General features: G+C 44.8%; 1 protein-coding gene across 2 annotated transcripts in view; it reads left to right on the forward strand.

Annotated features, from left to right (window-relative positions):
* The window catches only part of NNT (nicotinamide nucleotide transhydrogenase), a 293073-nt gene that overhangs the window by 189624 nt on the left and 79681 nt on the right, over window positions 1–23768 (forward strand). The window lies entirely within an intron of this gene.

Raw genomic sequence — 23768 nt, forward strand, 5'->3', positions numbered from 1 at the left:
AGCTTTGGAATCCAGTGCACCATTGTCTCTGGGCTCCAGTCAACACCAAGATAAGGTGTCAAAGTCAAGCAGACTTCCAAGGAAAGGGTTCGAACACGCTCACATATCGACACCCTTGCTCATGAGGGCTACTGACACTCTTTCTTCAATTCCAAAGTCATTGCCAAATAGTACTTGAGGCCCATTAGTGGACCTTTAATTTCCAAGATTAGAGGGCTCCGAGGTATCTATTTTTGAAGGACTAGCAGACTGGAAAGATTTCCGTAAAAGCCGTCCCATAGGAAAGTCAACAGCACATTCTTAACATCCAGATTGATGGTGAACATCTTTTTTGGTCCCCAAGTGGATGAGATGTTAGACAAGATTTAGAAAAACACTGCGATCAAGAAGTCCATGGGTGCACTACAATGCTCAGCATCAGGGGGCTCCTTTCATAGGCACCAGGTAAGAGGTGGGAATAAGACAGCATCCACAGGGCAGACACTGCTATACCAGCACCAACAGCAGGCTTTTCATGAGTCCCAAACAGGCTGAGGTTACTCGCAGGAAGTCTGTAGAGGAAACAACAGTAAGGGGAGGAGAAGAGTTGGTTCCAGAAGGGGATCCCCCATTCCCAAGCACTGACTATCGATTTCCAACCCCTCCCCCAATCATCCAACACTCTAGCACAATAGAAGTCTCGGAAGATCAGTGGGTGCTAGCAGTTGTCCAACATGGCTACTTTCTAGAATTCCATACCTTCCCACTCAGCATACACCACCTCATCACATCCTCAGTCAAGACTACCTTATGCTCTTACAAAAACATTATAGAGCTCATCCAGTGCGACTGCATCAATAGAGAAAGTGTCTCTTAACAATACTCTCTCATTACAGAGGAACCTCCCTCTACCCCTTACTAGACCTGAGGCCACTCAGTGACTACATCCTTTCGTAACATTTTCAGATGATGCTGTAGGATGTCAACTCACACCTCTGTTGGGGGAGGGGACTTCGTGACTGCGTTAGCCCTGAAGGACACACATTTCCACATTCTTATCCACTGTGCTCATCACAAGTACCTACGGTTTGTGGTAATTAGACAGCATTACCTATTAACAGTACTACTCTTGGGGGTCTTCTTAGCCCAGTGTATCATCACAAAGTGTTTGGCAGTAGTATCTACTCACCTCCTCAAAGTGGGCATTTCCATAGTTTCATATCTTGACGACTGGTTAATCAAAAACAGCAGCAGGCAGCACTGTGTCGGACACAATCAGACAGCTCAAAACTTACTCTGCAGCTTAGGTTTCATAGCAAATGTAAAAAAGTATAATGTTTTACCTCAGTGGGTCCAACTCTTTCTAGGGTCGGTACTAAATGGTGTTGCAGGAAGGGTACACCCAGTAAACTGAGGGTGATGGTAGTCCAACAGCCACTGCCTCTCTTTCACCCCACTCGTCCATTGACTGTAAGACCAGTTATGAAACTCTTAGGTATGATGGCATCTTGCATAGCAGTTATTCCGCAGGCCAGATTGCACATACACCTACTTCAGCAGTGCTGCGCCAGTCGATGGTTGCAAGTGAAGGGTCAATGGGAAGATCTAGTTTTGATAAAGGCCAACACTCTCTGCAGTGCTGAAACAGACACTACCTGTAGCTAAGCAGGGCTTTTGTGGATCCTCTGCTGCAGGTAACCATTATTACTGATGCATCACCCTTTGGGTGGGGCCCACTTCTTAACAGTATGACTCTTCAAGGCACCTAGACCCCCCCCTTTGGTCAAGGGAGGCACATCAGCTACCAGGAGCTGACCGCCATCTTTCTGCTCCTCAAAGCTTCATACCCCAAGGTCTGATGCAAGGTAGTGCTTAAATGCATGTGTAACATGAAAGCAATGTACTACATGCAGAATTGAGGGCACACGTGTCATGCTACTTTCAGCACTAGCTCAGCAGATTTTGAACTGGGCATCTGCGATAATGTCAGTCTTCTGGCAGAACAACTCCTAGTGGTGGACAACAACTTTTCAGACCTCCTAAGTAGCGCTCGCCGAGTCCACTGGTTGAAGCTCCACCTGCGTCACAGGTTGGGGACCCCACCCGTCAACCTATTTGCCACCCCACAAAACGCAAACTGCCAATAGCTTTGCCTCTAAGTACCCATACCCACAGTCTATGAGCAATGCCCTATGGATGAACTTATCATAAATAGTTGTCTGTGCTTGTCCACCTCTCCTACACACTATATGTATGGTCAGGAAAATGAGGTAAGTCTCCACAACACTCATCCTTGTGTCCACACAACCTTGGCACTCAATACTATTAGAGATGTCCATCTGCCCACACAAAAAACAAAATCTGTTAGGTTGGACTGTCTTACTCTGCAGCATGGTCAGAGCAGACCTCCAGACCTGAGGGCCGTTAAACCTAGCGATCTGGCGCCCCTGGTCTAAGAATGTGGGTATTTGCACTTCCCAGAACAGTGTATGCAGCCAATTGGAAAGATTTGTGCATTTCCAAGTAGTTAGCGCCCATTATGGTTTCAAAACCTTGTTTCATACCTACTTTACCTTCTCAAGATGGGTCCGGTATACACATCTATACATCTACGCTTAGCTGTTGCAGCTTTATTCATAGAAAACAGGAACTCTTTTTTGTTTTGTTTTTTGTTTTTGTTTTTTTTAAGGACATAACCTACCAGACAGTATAGCTGTCTCGTTTGCTAAAGACATCTTGTGGACTTTCAGAAAGTTGGCCTACAAATGCATGAAGCTCGTTGATTACCATTGGCTTTCTGAATTGTAACTCACACTTTGTGGCTTTCCATTTGGTGGCTTTATTTGCCTTAGGCTGTCCAGGACTCCTATTGCTTAAACCGTGTTTTCTGTATCCTTCCACAAACTCGTTTTTTGTTAACAGGCCTTTATCTTTTGTTCTCATCTTGTCACATTTTCTGTTCATTGAAAGTCCGAGGTCAAGTGTCAGGTGCTGTCTTCCATGGGCGCTTGTTTCCTTTTCTTTCTCTTACTTCCAAATCAGAGGATTTATGTAGCAATTACATGGATACTGAGTTTTTTAAAGTAGCACACAGTAACATTTAAATTAATTGTGTAAGTATTTCAGAATATATCAGAATTAGAAGGGCCCAAATGAAGCACATTTTTGTTATTTATGGAGCGTGTTGGAAACAAACACTTCAGTATGCTCAAAACAAATCATTACCAGGTGAAGCAATTTCCATACATTTTCATCTGTGAACTGTAAAACTGTATGTCGGTGCAAATGTAATGGTCATTTCAATTGAAAATGTGTTGTCTGTAATGGAAGTGTGCTACCACACCATGAGTACTCCACTCTACTCTGCATCAGTTCTCACCACTGCACTTATCCACTCCACGCTAATCCTGTCTTCTCTACTTAGAACCACTCTACTCTATGCCTATGCACTCTTTGCCACTCTACGCTACACCACTGCACTCTTTGCCCCGCACTATACTCCATTCCGTTCTAGACCACACCATTCTACTTTGCACAACTCCACTCATTGCCCCTGTACTCTATGCCACTGCACTCTATGCCAGTACACTTTACTCTATGCCCCTGCACTCCATGCCAATCCACTGTAGGCCACTTTAATCTACTCAATGCCACTGCACTTTACACCACTTTGCACTATCATGCTCTGCCACTCTATGCAGCTGCACTCTAGCATGCACCAGTCTAATCTATACCACTTCACACTACTCTGAAAAAATCTACTGTACACCACTCTCCTTTACCACTGCACTCTGTCATTCCACTCTTAACTACTGCCCTCTACGCCGTTGCCCTCTACACAGCTGCACCTACTGCACTTTACGTTGCATCACTGCTCTCTACGCCAGTCTACACCACTGCACTCGTTCTACTCTTCAACACTGTGCTTTCCGCCACTGAACTCTGTTCCACTCTGCTCTACACTACTCCTCTCTGCCACTGCACTCTGTGGCACTGTACTCTATGCCACTGCACGCTATGGTACCCAACTTTACGCCAATGCCCTCTGCATCACTCAACTCTGCGCCACTCTACCCAGCACCACTGCATTCTACGACGCTGCATTATATACCGCTAAATTCAATGCCAGTGCACTCTGCCCCACTGCATTCTATGCCACTATATTATGCAACACTCTATGACAGTCTGCTCCACTCTATGCTACTCCAGTGTGTGCCACTCTGCACGTCTCCACACTGCCAGTCCAGTATACGCTACTCTTTTCCACTCTACTCTACAACACTACTCCACGCTTTGCCATTCCACTCTACGACTCTCCACGCCACTCTTCTCTGTGCCTCTAACATTTAGCCATGCTGAACAGCAGCCACTTGTGAACATCATGGCTAAAACATTTTTTTTGCATAGGCAAGACCTATTAGCTTTGCCAATGCTTGTTTCGAATTCCTGTGGTGAAGAGACTCAAAGGTTTTGCTCATGCTTTGCACCTTAATGTAGTTCTTATGCAGCCTTCGTTCGAATCCCTTTACTCATATGCCTTGTAGTTCTTTACATGTAGAGTAGCCTTTTCTGCAGCAGTAACTTCACACAGACACATGAGTGAACTGGAAGCTCTTAACTGACATGTTCTCAGAGATTCAGATCCTCAGAACAAACCCCAGATTTTTACCTATGGCAATATAACTGTTTCACGTGAATCAAGCAATTGAGCTGCCTATATTCTTTGCTCAACCGGAAAGACCATTATACACCCTAAATGTGAAGCAAGCACTCAAGTAATTGTTAGGACTAAAAAAATGTACCGGTCCAATCAACTTTTTGTTGCGTTTGTTAAACCGTACAGAGAGTACGGTTCTTAAAGCAGGCTTTGCAAGGTGAATTGGTAAACTTGCCGTGAAATGACTAAACATGTACTCCCCATGCCTACTAGACCACATGTAAAAAAGAAGCCACCATAGCTTTCTTGGTTAACGTCCCATTAATGGATATTTTCAAAGCTGCCACGTAGTCAACACCACAAACTTGTCCATAACATTACGGTATGGAAACATTAGCTTGTCAACAAGCTGTAGTTAGCCAGACCGTTGTTTCAAGCATCATCTGCCTATTAGTGACCGCAAGGAATAAACCGCTTTACTGTCGATACAAAGCATGTTATCTTCAGCTAACGGAAAGTGTTCACATGAAACCACCTGCACATAGTGCTGTAAATTCACATGCACCCACCCTTCTCTTCAGAAGCGGGCATATCTTTTTTTACTCAGTGCATATCTATTAAACTGACAGTGCGGAGAGCACCTAATTGCTGTTCGCTACACTCTACTTTCACCTGCTGTGCAGAAAACAGTCTAAGAGTTGAGTATGTTTCCATGGGCATTGTGGACAAAAAGTCATAGATTCTGTGACTTGAAGCTTTTTCAGAGAAAACAAACGCTAGATAGCTGGAGTATGCAAAGGTTGTGAATCTACAGCACTACAGGCTACGAACAATTGCTTACATGTTTTGCAACTTTTTCCTTATTACCTAGCTCAGTGGTGGCCTTTCATCCTTCTGAGGTCAATTAAAGGAGTGAGTGTGGCCACAATTTCAAATAAAGGTTTCTGGAGCAGATGCAGTACGCCACATGGCTGATAAATGGGTAGATGGATATCTCGATCAAAGCAATTCCCTTTCAGGTTTAGAGTGCTGCCTAAATTATGTAAATTAATTGGGAACAGTGCTGGGTAGTTCCCAAGTTTTAGGTGTAGAGCAGCTCCTTTTTATCTAACAGGTTACAACCCCACCGGAACTCCACACTTGCTCACCTCAAATGTCTGTTTTACTAGCAGTCTCTAAGCATAGGATTAGCTAGTGCTATCCGCACTGAGCTGAAAAAGGGAAAAATCCTTTTACCACTCGAGATACAGTATTACAGCTTTGGGTTGATAAAATTACCGTCTAAGCCAACCTGGGATGAATAAAAGCAATCCCTGACACGTGTTCTTCATAAAAAGGAGCTGCTCTCCACCTAAAACACATGGGAACTATCCAGTCTACTTTGCTTTTTGCCTATATAGATAACTGTAGTTTGAGAAACATGAAATAAGTTATTTTTTCCCCAAAGAGTGATAGATTTATTCACAAACGATCAGAAAAGGCTAAATTTGCCTAAGTTCTTGTTCGCCCATTCGCTGTTGTGTATCCTTGACTAACACAGGAGAGCTTGGCTTTTAAACTGCCACACAATGTTCTTTTCACATTCATGGACTGAAGATTAATCTATATTGGTGACCTCAGCAGCGTTTTGTTGTCGTTTTGGAACATTTTGTTAATATTAAGAAAAACTTTCTGAAAAGAGTTTAACCTGATTTTGCAAAGAATGCACCCTGGTAACCATAACTGAATCTTAGAAGCAACCCAGATGCTACATGCACTGACTAAATGTAAGAATATATAGCATGCCTCACAAATAACCAATTATGTCTGTTGTGCCTTAAGGGTGTTCAGAACTTAGCTTTTCTTTTTAGATCTGCTTAACCAGGAAATAAACTACAAATGTCCATGACCAATTTCTATCCGTAGCCGTGATCTGTAACTGCATAGACAACCTCCCTGAAAATGCTTTAAGTGGATTACTGAACTGTAAATTGACAATGGCACTGTTCTTTGTAAGCCTTCAAGTGAGGCAATTTAAAATGACACTAATTAAAAACATGCATTGTTTAAGGCAAGTGGTATTCATACAAAGCTTCAATATTGTCCTTTTGACCTCAATCCAGGCACCAACAGGACACACACACACACCTCTCTCTCTCTCTCTCTCTCTCTCTCTCTCTCTCTCTCTCTCTCTCTCTCTCTCTCTCTCTCACAAAAAATGCAACGAGACAAAAAGGTTCTGCTAAACTACTGTGAAATTTTAATGACCATTCCTTTGAAGCATAATTTATTAAAATGTGTTGATGCATGCTAGTATTTACAAAAAAATATTCATAATGGAAATCAGGGTAGTAAGTTTAAACACGATTATAGAAAACATGAATATAAACAAGCATTGGCAAAGCCAAACATTCTGATATTGGTGGTCAGCCTTTTGATTTTGTCAATGCGTATCTTATTGTGACATGGTTTTGTATAACTTTATAGCTGTGGGAGCTGTGGGTCCATCATCATTATAACAACCATTGACAAAAATACAAATATTTTATTGTTCTCAAAAAGCAGACATTGCCACAACGTTCTTGGCACTAAATAAAATTACTTTGTGTGCTGATATGCACCTTTTTGAAAGAGTAGAATGCTATCACTCAGTAAAAACAAAAGGTCTTGGTTAACGCCAAACCTAATTAGGAGCACAATTCTTAAAAGCAAGTCACAAGAGTGGACCCATGGTATATGTGTTTGGATTAGTGCAGGTTCAAGGCTTTCATGAATTCACAAGAATTTACAGAAGTAGGTCCGGAAATCGTACTCCTAGAAAATGTTTGTGAACTGCATTTTAACACAAGCAAATATGCATGTGTAGATTTTCTCACGCAAAAATCTGTTGAGCTTTTACGAGTTCATTTTCTCTCCCACCACTTTTTTCACAGCCCTTGTCAGGAGTAAATTTTCAGTCCTTCTCAGTATGGGGGAAAAAATAGAGAAGAGTTGGTGAAACCCCACAAAATGCAAGTTAGTAAGTCTGCTCAGACTCAAAAGGCCAATCCAACTCTGGAACTATTAGTTACCCCTACTTCCAGATCAAGTATGTAGATTTGCTGAAAAGTGGCAAAATAAGGGAATTGATAGTATTCAAGCCCTACTGTATTATGAACCCTGGCATCATCAGAGGGGCTATAATTTGAGCTCTTATATAATGAAATTGCTGCCATAAATTGTTGCTGCACTAAGCAGCACCAAAGGGACAAATGGATTTTTTTTTTTTTCCAGGGCATGTAGATTTATGAAGCAAACTGTTTCAGGGACAAGTAGATTTTATAAAATTCCTCTCACCTGTGTGTGTATATTACACAAATACACACATATAAATAACATAAAATTCAATTGATATTTCTTGTATTTTTTTTTTTCCATAGGATGCACATATTTGGACATGCAGCTTTTTATTTAAATTGACTGCTAGATTGAGTCTTGGGGTGTAAATTGCACTGTAATACAGAAAGGTACTTTTAGAACAGATACCACATGGCTACGTTTTGGAAGACAACTCTGTTCTAGGCCGTATTTGCCCTGATATGATAACCATGTAAATATGATGAAACTTATTCTTGTGTTAGTGGTATACATGGCAACTGCTGCCATGAATACTATAAGGTCGGTGTCTGCAAATCAACCTTGCGATTCTGCTGTTGCCACTCCCAATGTCTGTACCTCACAATTTGGAGTGTTACTGATTGAACTAGGATCCATTTAAAATCTCGTTTTGACTTAGTAGTTGTTCTTTATTGTGAACCTTGGCATTGACTGAATGTGAAAGGCAGTCATTTCATATTGACCTAAATGACTTAATTAAACTAACACACAATTTAATAAATTCTAAAATTCAACCATTGAGGTTACATTTTTATTGCTTTTATCAAATCTTGTAACTGGCCTTGGCTATTGACGACCAATGACTTGGGGGGGAAAAAACATTGGGTGTTAATACAGTTAGGTTATATCAAATGGAGTTAGGTGGCTTCAAAATAGAGTTGACAAATAGTGCAGAGAAAGAAGCAATTACACAACTTTTCTGCCCCAGCTATAGTTCAGGAACTGTCAGAAGAGATGAGTCTTGAGATGATTCCTGAAGGTGGTCAGCAGATTCGATTTTCTTAGTTCAGAGTGTAGTTTTCCAGGCTGCTGTGGCAGCTCCTTAAGAGCAGTCATTGCATGCATTGACAGTTTTGAAAATAGGCATTTCTAGGAAAACGTGTATCCCTGCTCCTGGTACCTTTTGATGTTCTAGAAATGGAGAGTAGGTGCGCCACCAGGAAGGAAGGGTTATTTTCATGAAAGGCCGTTTAGACTACGTATAAGGCAGATTGTCAGTTGGATTCTGGCAATGATGGGGAGCCATTGGGAGGTCACAACATATAGGCTTAAACACGTCAGATTTCCAAGTGGAGTGAAAGGCTTGGGTTGTGAGTGGAACCCTGCTTTTAAGGAGTTGTTTTGACTGATATTTGCCCCGTGTAGGAAGCTGGCCGGGTGTGTGGTGGACACCTATGGTGTTGGCGCCTTATACCAGGTCCAGGCATCCCCTATTAGTGTATGTAGGCAGTGTCTAGGAAGCTAGGGTTCTCTAGATGTAGCTGGGGATGAACAGCCAAGATGTAGCTAGGAGACATGCAAAGCGTATGCACTACCACAGTAGTCACACGGCAACTTATTACACATGAAAGAACCACACAGTGTTAAAAAAATAACACCATACTAGATTACTTATAGGCATCCCTCCCCCCAACCCCCCCCCCCCCCCAAAAAAAAAACTGGAGGTAAGAATGTGTGTGTGTGTATGTATGTATGTATATATGTATATATGTGTGTGTGTGTGTGTGTGTGTGTATGTATGTATGTATATATATATTTATGTGTGTGTGTGTGTGTGTGTGTGTGTGTGTATATATATATATATATATATATGTTAGATGGCATGTGTAGCTGCAGATACACATGCTGTGCACATCCCGCCATCTGGTGTTGGGCTCGGAGTGTTACAAGTTGTTTTTCTTCGAAGAAGTCTTTTCGAGTCACGAGACCGAGGGACTTCTCCCATTTCGACTCCATTGCGCATGGGCGTCGACTCCATCTTAGATTGTTTTTTTTCTGCCATCGGGTTTGGACGTGTTACTTTTCGCTCCGGGTTTCGGGTCGGAAAGTTAGTTAGAATCTCGGAAAAATCGTCGGTATTGTTTGCGTTCGGTATCGGGTTAGTTACAACAGATCGACACCGAATTAAGAAGAGCTCCGGTGGCCCTTCGGGGTTTTTTGTCGATCCCCGTCGGGGCCTGGTCGGCCCGGCCACGTGTCTCTTCAAGGCTGATGGAACGGACCCCATTCCGCTTCTGTCCAAAATGCCATAACAAGTATCCATATACAGATCAACACCTGGTCTGTAACTTGTGTTTGTCACCAGAACACAAGGAGGATACTTGTGAGGCCTGTCGAGCGTTTCGGTCCAGGAAGACACTCCGGGACCGAAGAGCCAGAAGACTACAGATGGCGTCGGCGCCGACAGGAAAAAGGCGTTTCGAAGAGGAGAAAGAAACATTTTCCACCCAGGAATCGGACTCGGAGGAGGTCGATCCAGAAGAAACGCCGAAAACCGTGAGTAAGACGTCGAAGCAGAAAACTCCCGAGAAGACCGCTAAAGCCCAGGGGACGCCACCGCCAACAGGCCATGGCTTAACCCGAAAAATAGGTGACCGTCCATCGGCACCGAAAAAGGGCGAGCTGGTATCGAAGTCATCCGACTCCGGTCGAGATACCGGCACACAGCACTCTCGGGTCCGATATAGCGGGTCCGAGAAGATTCGGCATCGAGACAACGGCACCGAAATGTCTCGGCATCGAGAAGGCACGACGCCGAAAATAAAAAAGGTTTCGTCCGAGCCGAAAAAGACTGTCAAAGGTTTCGGTACCGAAACATCCGGCCTCGGAACCGAAAAGTAGTTCCTATTCAGAGGAACAAGGACTGTTCTCACAAATGAAGACACACCGATTTCAACAAGAATTAGAGATAATAGAGCCAGATCACACACAAAGAAGGCTCTTTATTCAAAAAGATACGGGGAAGATCAGCACTCTTCCTCCGATCAAGATGAAACGTAAACTTGCCTTCCAAGACAAGGACAAACAGCCACACGCAAAGGTGGCTAAACAAGTGACACCACCACCATCCCCACATCACTCTCCACCACCATCACCTGTAGACACTGCACCAATGATGCAATCACCAACTCATACGGGAATGAGTCATGATGACCCTGACGCATGGGACCTTTATGACGCACCAGTGTCAGATAATAGCCCTGAATGCTATCCAGCAAGACCATCGCCACCAGAGGATAGTACAGGCTATGCTCAAGTGGTATCAAGAGCTGCAGCATTTCACAATGTCAGCCTTCATTCAGAACCCATTGAAGACGACTTTCTTTTTAATACACTGTCGTCTACACACAGTCAATATCAAAGTCTTCCGATGTTACCCGGAATGCTCAAACACTCCAAACAAGTGTTTGAAGAACCTGTCAAGGGGAGAGCCATTACTCCAAGAGTAGATAAAAAATATAAAGCGCCACCAACAGACCCAGTGTACATCACACAACCGCTAACACCAGATTCTGTTGTAGTGGGAGCAGCGCGCAAAAGAGCCAACTCACATTCTTCTGGAGATGCACCGCCTCCAGATAAAGAAAGTAGAAAATTCGATGCAGCAGGCAAAAGGGTGGAGGCACAGGCAGCAAACCAGTGGCGCATTGCAAATTCCCAAGCTTTGTTAACCAGATATGATAGGACCCATTGGGATGAGATGCAACACTTTATTGAGCATTTACCAAAAGAGTTCCAAAAAAGAGCGCAGCAAGTGGTAGAAGAGGGACAGAGTATCTCTAAAAATCAGATACGGTCAGCAATGGATGCTGCAGACACAGCTGCTAGGACTGTCAACACAGCAGTAACAATAAGGAGACATGCATGGCTGCGTACATCAGGATTTAAACCAGAGATACAGCAAGCTGTGCTAAATATGCCATTCAACGGACAGCAGTTGTTTGGGCCGGAGGTGGACACTGCCATAGAAAAACTTCAAAAAGACACTGAGACTGCCAAAGCCATGGGCGCACTCTACTCCCCGCAGGGCAGAGGCACGTTTCGAAAGACACAATTTCGAGGGGTATTTCGAGGGAAGACCACAGAAGCCACAACCTCACAAACAAAGCCCACTTACCAGAGCCAGTATCAGCGGGGAGGTTTTCGGGGACAATATAGAGGAGGACAATTTCAAAGGAATAGGGGAAAATTCCAAAGTCCCAAAACTCCTCCAAACAAACAGTGACTCCAAGATCACAAAATCCCAACACATAACACCTGTGGGGGGGGAGACTAACCAAGTTTTACACACATTGGGAGGAAATAACAACAGACACTTGGGTCTTAGCAATTATCCAGCATGGTTATTGCATAGAATTTCTCAAATTCCCTCCAAACGTCCCACCGAAAACACACAGTATGTCAAAACAACATATAGAGCTTCTAGGACTAGAAGTTCAAGCATTGCTACAAAAAGAAGCAATAGAATTAGTACCAAAACAAGAATTAAACACAGGAGTTTACTCACTGTACTTTCTGATACCCAAAAAAGACAAAACACTCAGACCTATACTAGATCTCAGAACGTTAAATACCTACATCAAATCAGACCACTTTCACATGGTTACTTTACAAGATGTAATCCCACTGCTCAAACAACAAGACTACATGACAACACTAGACTTAAAGGATGCATATTTCCATATACCAATACATCCTTCACACAGAAAGTACCTAAGGTTTGTACTCCAAGGGATACATTAGACATCAAAAGAGCACTAATGTACTACATTGACAGAACAAAACTAATTAGAAAAACAAAACAACTATTTATTGCCTTTCAAAAACCTCATACAGTAAATCCAATTTCAAAACAAGGCATTGCTAGATGGATAGTTAAGTGCATTCAAACCTGCTATCTTAAAGCTAAAAGAGAGCTGCTTATTACACCAAAGGCACACTCAACCAGAAAGAAAGGTGCTACCATGGCCTTTCTAGGAAATATTCCAATGAACGAAATATGTAAAGCAGCAACATGGTCTACGCCTCATACATTTACCAAGCACTACTGTGTAGATGTGTTAACTGCACAACAAGCCACAGTAGGTCAAGCGGTACTACGAACATTATTTCAAACAACTTCAACTCCTACAGGCTGAACCACCGCTTTTGGGGAGATAACTGCTTACTAGTCTATGCACAGCATGTGTATCTGCAGCTACACGTGCCATTGAACGGAAAAGGTCACTTACCCAGTGTACATCTGTTGATGGCATTAGTCGCTGCAGATTCACATGCACCCACCCGCCTCCCCGGGAGCCTCTAGCCGTTTAGAAGTTGATCTTGAACATTTGTAAATTTGTAAATATATTACTTTAAACTTCATTATGTACATACGTATTCACTCCATTGCATGGGCACTATTACTAGCATACACAACTCCTACCTCACCCTCTGCGGGGAAAACAATCTAAGATGGAGTCGACGCCCATGCGCAATGGAGTCGAAATGGGAGGAGTCCCTCGGTCTCGTGACTCGAAAAGACTTCTTCGAAGAAAAACAACTTGTAACACTCCGAGCCCAACACCAGATGGCAGGATGTGCACAGCATGTGAATCTGCAGCGACTAATGCCACGAACAGATGTACACTGGGTAAGTGACATTTTCCATATATATATATATATATATATATATATATATATATATATATATATATATATATATATATATATATATATATATATATATATATATTCGATGGCATGTGTAGCTGCAGATACACATGCTGTGCATTATCCTGCCATCTAGTGTTGGGCTCGGAGTGTTACAAGTTGTTTTTCTTCGAAGAAGTCTTTTCGAGTTATGAGACCGAGGGACTCCTCCCTTTTGGCTCCATTGCGCATGGGCGTCGACTCCATCTTAGATTCTTTTCTTTCCGCCATCGGGTTCGGACGTGTTCCTCTTCGCTCCGTATTTCGGTTCGGAAAAGATAGTTATCCATCGGAAAATTTGACGGGTATTGTTTGCGCTCGGTACCGGGTTAGTGCTAGCACATCGACACCGAAGAAAGAGCAGCTCCGGCAGCCCTTCGGGGCTTCTACTCCTCGGCGGGGCCTGGTCGGCCCGACCACGTCCATCTTCAAAACTCATGGACCGGACCCCCTTCCGCTTCTGCCCCAACTGCCGCGCAAAGTATCCTTATACAGACCAACACTTGGTCTGTAATCTGTGTTTGTCCCCCGAACACAAAGAGGATACTTGCAAGGCCTGTCAGGCATTTCGATCCAAGAAAACACTGCGGGATCGAAGAGCTCAAAGACTTCAGATGGCGTCGACACCCGCCAGTCACACCGTCGTAGAAGAGGAGAGATTCTCCATTCCAGATTCGGACTCGGACGAGTCCAAGAGTGAGCAGCTGAAGACTCAGCAAACTGTGAGTAAACCAGCCCCGGCAAAAACTCACTCGAAAATAATGAAGGCCAAGGGGACGCCACCGCCAACAGGCCATGGCTTAACCCGAAAACCCGATAACCAAACATCGGCCCCGAAAAAGGCCGCCCAGCAGCCGAAGACATTCGACTCCGGTCAAGATACCGTCTCCGAACCGACTCAGCACCGAGAGATCGGCACCCTGAAAGCCAAAAAGGTTTCATCGGAGCACAAAAAGACTGCTGATAAGATTTCGGTGCCGAAACATGCAGCCTCTGAGCCGAAACACAGCTCCTATAAAGACGAACAAGGCCTTTCCACACAATTACAAGGCCACAGATTTGAACAAGAACTGGGCATGGGAGAGCCAGACCATACCCAGAGGAGGCTCCATACACAAAGACACGGGGAAAATCAGAACTCTTCCTCCAATAAAGATGAAGCGGAAGCTTGCATTCCAAGAGGCGGAAATGCAGCCAAAAGCAAAAGTGGCTAAAGAAAAAACACCTCCTCAGTTTTCGCCACAGCAATCGCCAGCGCACTCGCCACATCTGTCCCCAGTAGCAACACCCCCAATGATGCAGTCACCAACGCACACAGGCATGAGCCAAGATGACCCGGATGCATGGGATTTGTATGATGCACCGGTCTCAGATAATAGTCCTGATTGCTACCCGGCAAGGCCATCACCACCTGAGGACAGTACTGCTTATATGCAGGTGGTTTCCAGGGCAGCTACTTTTCATAATGTAGCATTGCATGCAGAGCCCATAGAAAATGACTTCTTGTTCAACACCCTGTCATCTACGCACAGCCAATACCAAAGTTTGCCAATGTTACCAGGCATGTTAAAACACGCCAAACAGGTGTTTCAGGACCCAGTCAAAAGCAGAGCCATCACACCTAGGGTGGAAAAGAAATATAAACCTCCCCCTACGGACCCTGTGTACATCACACAACAGTTAACTCCTGATTCAGTGGTAGTAGGAGCATCCCGGAAAAGGGCAAACTCACAACCTTCTGGAGACGCACCACCGCCCGACAAAGCAAGTCGGAAATTTTATGCAGCAGGCAAGAGGGTGGCCGCACAGGCAGCCAATCAATTACGAATTGCCAATTCTCAAGCTCTATTGGCAAGATACCACAGGGCACATTGGGATGAAATGCAACATCTCATTCAACACCTTCCCAAGGAGTTCCAGAAACGTGCCCAACAGGTTGTTGAGGAGGGCCAAACTATCTCCATCAACCAAATAAGGTCGGCTATGGACTCAGCAGATACGGCGGCCAGGACAGTTAACACGGCGGTAACCATTCGAAGACACGTGTGGTTACGGACCTCCGGATTTAAGCCAGAAATCCAGCAGGCTGTGCTGAATATGCCTTTTAACGAACAACAATTGTTTGGGCCGGAGGTGGATACAGCGATAGAAAAACTGAAGAAAGACACGGCCAAGGCCATGGGCGCGCTCTACTTCCCACAGAGCAGAGGCACTTTTAGGAAGCCACTTTAGAGGGGGGTTTTGGGCTCAAACCACAGAACCCTCCACCTCACAAGTCAGACCCACATATCAGGGCCAATATCAGAGAGGAGGTTTTCGAGGACAATATAGGGGTGGACAGTTCCCTAAAACAAGAGGGAAATTCCAGAGCCCAAAAACCCCACAAACCAAACCGTGACTTCAACGTCAAAAACCCCCACCACACAACACCAGTGGGGGGGGGGGGGGGACTCACACATTATTACCATAACTGGGAACACATAACTACGGACGCGTGGGTCCTAGCCATTATCCAACATGGCTATTGCATAGAATTCCTACATTTACCACCAGATGTGCCTCCAAGAGCACACAACATGTCCAAACAACACTTAGATCTGTTGCAACTAGAAGTCCGAGCATTGTTACAAAAGGAAGCAATAGAACTAGTACCCAACCATCAAAAAGGAACAGGTGTTTACTCCCTGTATTTCCTAATTCCAAAAAAGGACAAACCACTGAGACCCATATTAGACCTCAGAACACTAAATCTTTACATCAGATAAGATCACTTTCGCATGGTGACACTTCAAGACCTGATTCCCTTGCTCAAACAGGACTACATGTCAACATTAAATCTCAAGGATGCTTATTTCCACATGCCCATACCTCCTTCCCACAGGAAATACCTGAGGTTCGTAATCCAAGGCGTGCATTACCAATTCAAAGTGTTACCGTTCGGCATAACAGCCCCAAGGGTATTCACAAAATGTCTTGCAGTAGTAGCTGCTCACATCAGGAGACAGCACATGCATGCATTCCCTTACTTAGACGATTGGTCATTAAAAACCAGCACTCAGCAACAGTGTCTTCTACACACAAACTACGTCATAGAAACCCTTCTCTATTAACTACCAAAAATCACATCTACATCTGTGTCAAATACAACAATACTTGGGAGCAACAATCAACACACAAAAAGGGATTGCCACTCCAAGTCCACAAAGGGTACAAGCCTTCCAAAATGTAATACTAAACATGCACCCAAACCAACACTATCAAGTGAGGTTTGTAATGAAACTCCTAGGCATGATGTCTTCCTGCATAGCCATTGTCCCAAACGCAAGACTACACATGCGTCCCTTACAACGATGCCTAGCAACACAATGGACACAAGCACAGGGTCAACTCCAAGATCTAGTGTTGGTAGACCGCCAAACACACTCCTCGCTTCAATGGTGGAATCCTATAAATTTAAACCAAGGGCGGCCATTCCGAGACCCAGTGCCTCAATACGTGATCACAACAGATGCTTCCATGATAGGGTGGGGAGCACACCTCAACCAGCACAGCATACAGGGACAATGGGACTTTCAACAAAGGCAACTGCATATAAATCATTTAGAGCTGTTAGCAGTGTTTCAAGCATTGAAAGCATTTCAACCGCTAATAGCCCACAAACACATTCTTGTCAAAACAGACAACATGACAACAATGTATTACCTAAACAAACAGGGAGGGACACACTCATCACAACTGTCTCTTAGCACAAAAGATTTGGCATTGGGCGATTCACTATCACATTCGCCTAATAGCACAGTACATCCCAGGGATTCAAAACCAGTTATCCGACAATCTCAGTCGAGATCAACAACAAACACATGAATGGGAAATTCATCCCCAGATACTACAAACTTACTTTCAAAGCTGGGGAACACCACAAATAGACCTATTCGAAACAAAAAACGCAAAATGCCAAAACTTTGCGTCCAGGTATCCACACCCTCAGTCCAAGGGCAATGCGTTATGGATGACTTGGTCAGGGATATTTGCTTACGCTTTTCCCCCCTCTCCCACTCCTTCCTTATCTAATAAACAAATTGAGTCACAACAAACTCAAACTAATATTAATAGCACCAACCTGGGCCCGTCAGCCATGGTATACAACACTACTGGATCTGTCGGTAGTACCTCATATCCAACTACTAAACAGACCAGATCTATTAACTCAACACAAACAACAGATCAGATACCTGAATCCAGCCTCGCTCAGTCTAGCAATCTGGCTCCTGAAGTCTTAGAATTTGGACATTTAGACCTTACACAAGAATGTATGGCAGTCATTAAACAAGCTAGAAAACCTACTACAAGACACTGTTACGCAAACAAATGGAAAAGATTTGTTTATTACTGCCATAATAATCAAATTCAACCATTACATGCTTCTGCAAAAAACATTGTAGGCTATTTATTACACTTACATAAGTCAAAACTAGCATTTTCTTCTATCAAAATACATCTCACAACAATATCTGCCTACCTGCAGATTACACATTCAACATCACTCTTTAGAATTCCAGTCATCAAAGCATTTATGGAGGGTTTAAAAAGAATCATACCCCCAAGAACACCACCAGTTCCCTTGTGGAACCTCAATATTGTATTAACAAGACTCATGGGTCCACCATTTGAACCCATGCACTCTTGTGACATGCAATACTTAACCTGGAAAGTAGCCTTCCTAGTAGCTATCACATCTCTTAGAAGGGTAAGCGAAATACAAGCATTCACTATACAAGAACCCTTTATACAAATACATAAAGTGGTGCTCCGTACAAATCCAAAATTCTTACCAAAAGTTATATCACCGTTCCACCTAAACCAAACAGTGGAACTCCCAGTCTTTTTTCCACAACCAGACTCAGTAGCCGAAAGTGTCTTTCATACATTAGACATCAAAAGAGCACTAATGTATTACATTGATAGAACAAAAACAATTTCGCAAGACAAAACAATTGTTTGTAGCCTTCCAAAAACCTCATGCAGGAAATCCAATATCCAAACAAGGCATTGCCAGATAGATAGTGAAATGTATTCAGACCTGCTATATTAAAGCAAAAAGAGATCGGCCTATTACGCCAAAGGCACACTCCACTAGGAAAAAAGGCGCCACAGTGCCCTTTCTAGGAAATAAACCTATGACAGAAATCTGTAAGGCAGCCACATGGTCTACGCCTCATACATTCACAAAACATTACTGTGTAGATGTGTTAACAACACAACAAGCCACAGTAGGGCAGGCTGTATTACGGACATTATTTCAGACAACTTTAACTCCTACAGGCTAAGCCACCGCTTTTGGGGAGATAACTGCTTACTAGTGTATGCACAGCATGTGTATCTGCAGCTACACATGCCATCGAACGGAAAATGTAATTTACCCAGTGTACATCTGTTCGTGGCATGAGACGCTGCAGATTCACATGCGCCCTCCCGCCTCCCCGGGAGCCTGTAGCCGTTATAAGGTGATGAAACTTGTACATTTGTAAATATATACTATTCTTTATACACATTATGTACACACATACTCACTCCATTGCATGGGCACTTTTACTATATACACAACTCCTACCTCACCCTCTGCGGGGAAAACAATCTAAGATGGAGTCGACGCCCATGCGCAATGGAGCTGAAAGGGAGGAGTCCCTCTGTCTCGTGACTCGAAAAGACTTCTTCGAAGAAAAACAACTTGTAAACACTCCGAGCCCAACACTAGATGGCAGGATAATGCACAGCATGTGAATCTGCAGCGTCTCATGCCACGAACAGATGTACTCTGGGTAAGTGACATTTTCCATATATATGTGTATGTGTGTGTGTGTGTGTGTGTGTGTGTGTGTGTGTGTGTGTGTGTGTGTGTGTGTGTGTGTGTTAGAAAGTGGAATGTGAAGTGAAGCCCCCCCACCCAAGGATATGGAATTGTTAGAGGGAAGCTGGAAGAACTAGGAGAGCAGGGATGGGTAAGTACCTGGCCTTCCCAAGAACTAACAAGAAGACTTAGAAAAAGGACTAAGAAAGAACAGGACTGGTAGAAGATGACCTGCAAAAGAAGGGGACAGAGTCAAGTCCACAATGGAGTGTCCAGTGGGGGTAGGAGCTACAACTCACCCTTCTGTAGATTAAGATCCTGGTTGACGGGGGAGGAAGAAGACCATCTGTGGAGCCCAGGAGCTGAAGATGAGTCCTTGGAGTGGTGCAGATGGTGTCCCACGTCTGTCCTTGGGTCGCAGATGGTCAGTGGTGTCGGAGAACCACCAAGAAGCCTTTGCAAATGCAAGAGGAGCAAACGAAGAGTTGCAAGACTGAAGAGGACCAGCAAGGTCCAGAGGACTCGACCCTCACAGGGGAGTCTGGGGTGACCCTCAGCAGTCGGGAGAGTCAGCAGAAGCAGTCGCAGCCCTCATAGGCTACCCACTGGCAGCAGGCACAGTAAGTTGCAGTGAGGCCCAATCAGAACACCTGGAAAGGAGTCCTACATCACTAGAGTAGCAGAGAGGAGACTGTGCTTCCCAGGATGAAGTGCTGGTGGCTTGGGCTTCTCGGAGCCTGAAGATCCCTTTGAGTAGGAGACAACAAGCCTTGGTAGCTACAAGAGTTGCGATGTATAGGGGTACTGTCCTGCAGGGAGAGACAAGGGCTTACTGTCTCCCAAGTTGGACAGTGGGCAGAGAGGACCAAGGGGACCACTCCGTACCACCACCTGTGATGCAGGATCTGTGCAGTTTGAGAGGAGAGCATATACATATACATGCAGCCGGGCGTCGTTGCTTGAGGTGCCTGCAGATGCAGCAGAGATTCCTTCTTCCTTCTTGGTGCAGACTGAAGTCTTGCCGACCTCAGAGGATGCACAGCCGGGGAAACCATGATCTTGGTGCAGGCTGAAGTCTCGCCTACCTTAGAGGATGCACAGCTGGGGAAATGTTGCAGTTGGTGGGAGGAGCTGAAAAAACAATATTGCAAAGCGGAGTCGTTGCTCGAGTTGCAGTCTTTTCAGTTCCTGAAGAGTCCAATTGTGATTCCACTTGCCAGAAGTAGAAGCAAACGATGCAGAGGAGTCCTGGTAGAGTCTTGCACGTTAACTCTGGGGACCCACCTTCAAGGGAGTCCCTAATAGCCCTAAAAGGGCTTGGCCACTCAGATGTTCCCAGGGGCCTCTGCACACTTTAGTTTCAAGATGGCAGAATTGAGTGGACACCTAGAGGAGCTCTGGGCACCACCCCTGGATTAGTGATGGACAGGGAAGTGGTCCCTCCCTTTTCCTTTGTCCAGTTTTGTTCTAGAGTAGGGACCGGGGATCCATGGGCTGGTGCAAAAAAACTGATTTATTCAAGGAGGGCACCAAATGTGTCCTTCTACCCCTCCCAAGCCTTGTAACACCTATTTCCAAGGGTGAGGGTGTTTCCTCTCTCTCCAACAGGAAATCATTTGTTCTGCTTTCCCCTGCTTGTGCTGGTCAAAGCAGCAGAAGGGAAGAAACCTGTCTGAGAGGTGGCAGCAGCCCGAGGTTTACAGAAAACCCTAGAAGACTGGGGGGTGCAAAACTACGGTGGGTCCTCTAAGGAACCACCAGAGTGCATGGTATCATACAACCCATACTGGCAACAGTATTGGGGTGTGATTCCAACATGCTTGATACCAAACATGCCCGGGTTCGTAGTTACCATTATGTAGTTGGATTTAGGTAGTGACCTGTGCCCAGTTTACTGACAAAATGGCTTCCCCACACTTACGAAGTCTAGTGTAAGGGAGCTGGTGTTTGTAGGTGCATCTTTGCTCATGCAGGGGTGCCCTCACACACGGGGACCTGCGCCCTGCCCTCTGGGCTAGGAGGGCCTTCTATAGGGGTGACCTGGTGCAATGACCTGTAGTGAAAGGGTGCATGCTCCTTTCCATGAAGTCTGCAATGGCAAGCCTGCAGACACATTTTGCATGGGCTCCCATGGGTGGCGCAATACATGCTGCAGCCCTTGGGGAACCCCTGGTGCCCCAATGCCCTAGGTACCCAAGTACTATACACAAGGGACTTATAAGGCTGTACCAGTATACGCATTGTGGAGTGAACAAAAGTCCTAGGCAACCAAATTTAGAGGGAGAGAGCAGAGTCACTGGGTTCCTGGTTAGCAGGGTCCCAGTGAAAACAGTCTAAGCACACTGATGGCAAGCAAAAAGTGGGGGGTAACCATGCCAAAAAGATGGTACTTTCCTACACCCCCCATGGTCTACAGGGATGTTCCCCTTCCTTGAGAGCCTGACAGCACACACATCTTGCATCCTGTACCTGTCCAGTAACCCGTAGAGGTGTACCAGGCATGACCACAATCCCTATCCTAGACCTAGCTTATAAAGTGATGGTGGCAGCATAGCCTGTTTTAGAAGATTAATACTGTTACCAGCCCTTTTTACTTGTATTACTGAGAGTGAGAATTACCAGCACTTCTTGTGTAAAGATCGACTGTCATATGTATGCCCAGACCTTGTACTCGCACCTTGTGTATATATAGAGTCTCTGGTGTGTGCAGCACATGTAAAGTGGTAGAGTTGCGTAAGTGGGTACTGAAGCCAGTGGGATGCAATTGGATACCCCTGGCCTGGCATAGAACAACGTAAAGGATGAGGACTGCTTACCCAGACAGTGGAGATAGTGCTACCTTTAGAAATGTTGTGAGGACTTTTATTAGCAGGGCATTCTTCAAGAGCACTGTCATTTGGTTGATAATATGGATGAAGGGTGGGACTGCAATTTTATTTGTAAAGTGGCGTTTCTAGGTTAGGCCCCTGCTTTTCAGTCTATCCCTTATTACTGTTTGAGAGAGGTCGATGGCAGGTGCAGAAACCTTGTACGTCATTCTGCCCATGTTAGGGATACTTCAGCCTAGAGATAGCTCCAATAATACCTGCTGTTCCATGCATCATTGTACATCAAGGCTGTATCTGGAGAGCAGCCTAAGGGCGACACTTGAAATAAGAACCATCCTAAACTAGTTCGGATGTTTGAGATAGTTGATTTCCATCCCCTGTCTAGAAAATGTGCATAAAACTGGTACCTTAACTTTGTACCAGGTCTTAGTCCTTCAAGGGGGTTGGGGTGCCTGCAGATGCAGGTGGGATGGCTCCTCCACCCCATGGAAGATGCTAGCTGGTTGGCAAAGTGCTGGACAGTCCTCCCAGTGTTGAGGAGGATGCACAGCTTTTGGATGAGTTGGGTCTTTCTAATTGTTGAGGTACCGTCAGGCAGGGCTTTGTGCCAAATTCTGTGTAGGTCCTCAGTCCTCGCGGTGTTGGCTCTTCTTTGTCCCTTTTTTTGTTCCCAGATAGACAAATCTGTCCGTCTAGTGTCGGGAGACCCCTAAATACTGACTTTAGGGGCGTTTAGAGGAGTGTAGGGTAGTAGCCACTAGGCTACCTGTCCTTGGGGTGTGTACAACCCCTTTATGACCACTTCCTGCGAGGACTGGGCATAATCTTGACCCAGTGCTCCTAGTTTCACCAAAACCAAGAATTTGAAACCCTTTTTCGACTGTCCATTTCAGGTGGCCCACCTTAGGGGTGTGCCTAGTCTGTAAGTGTTACATGCTTTCTGAATACCAAATTTTCCGCCTCCTCTGGTGCCAAATGGGCCTCAGGGCTGAGAGTGGCATTCCCTAGGTCTTGGGGGGAAGCCAGAGCCCCATATCAAAGGGGGCAGAGGCTTTGAATCATCTGACCTTGATATGCTAAATTCACTAGCCATCCTGCTGGAGGGGTGTGATCATCTGCTGCCAGGCAGGCATGGTTCCTGACCTTGAGAGCTCGGCTCTTAACTGCAGGGGGGTCAGAAACTAGTCTGTGGTGGCAGATACCAGTCAGCCAGCACACTTAAGTGACTAGTAGGGATACAGGGGGCACCTCTAAAGTGCCCTCCGTCTGCATGCGTTTATAAATCTGATACTGGCATCAGAATAGATTTATTAAGACAACGTGTTTGATACCAAACACCATTATTTTCAGTGAAGCCATGAGGTAGCTGGGTAACTCGTAGTGACCAGTATGTCTCCTTAAGGTAACTTCCTGATCACTTGCAGTGGAACAAAATGGTTACTTACCAGTAGTAAAAGTTCTGCTGCTCTAAGCATTTTGTAGATTTGCATTCTGTGCATTATTCCACCATCTAGTTGTTGGGTCTGGAGTTGTCCTGCTCTTTGGGCATTGTCGGCGAGAGAACTGGAGTTACAGGTAAGAAACTATTCCTTCTGATTGACATGAAAGTTGGTTATTATCTTAGGCAGGT

This window comes from Pleurodeles waltl, chromosome 1_1 (assembly GCF_031143425.1).
Source record: "Pleurodeles waltl isolate 20211129_DDA chromosome 1_1, aPleWal1.hap1.20221129, whole genome shotgun sequence".
In the NCBI taxonomy this organism is placed as follows: Eukaryota; Metazoa; Chordata; class Amphibia; order Caudata; family Salamandridae; genus Pleurodeles; species Pleurodeles waltl.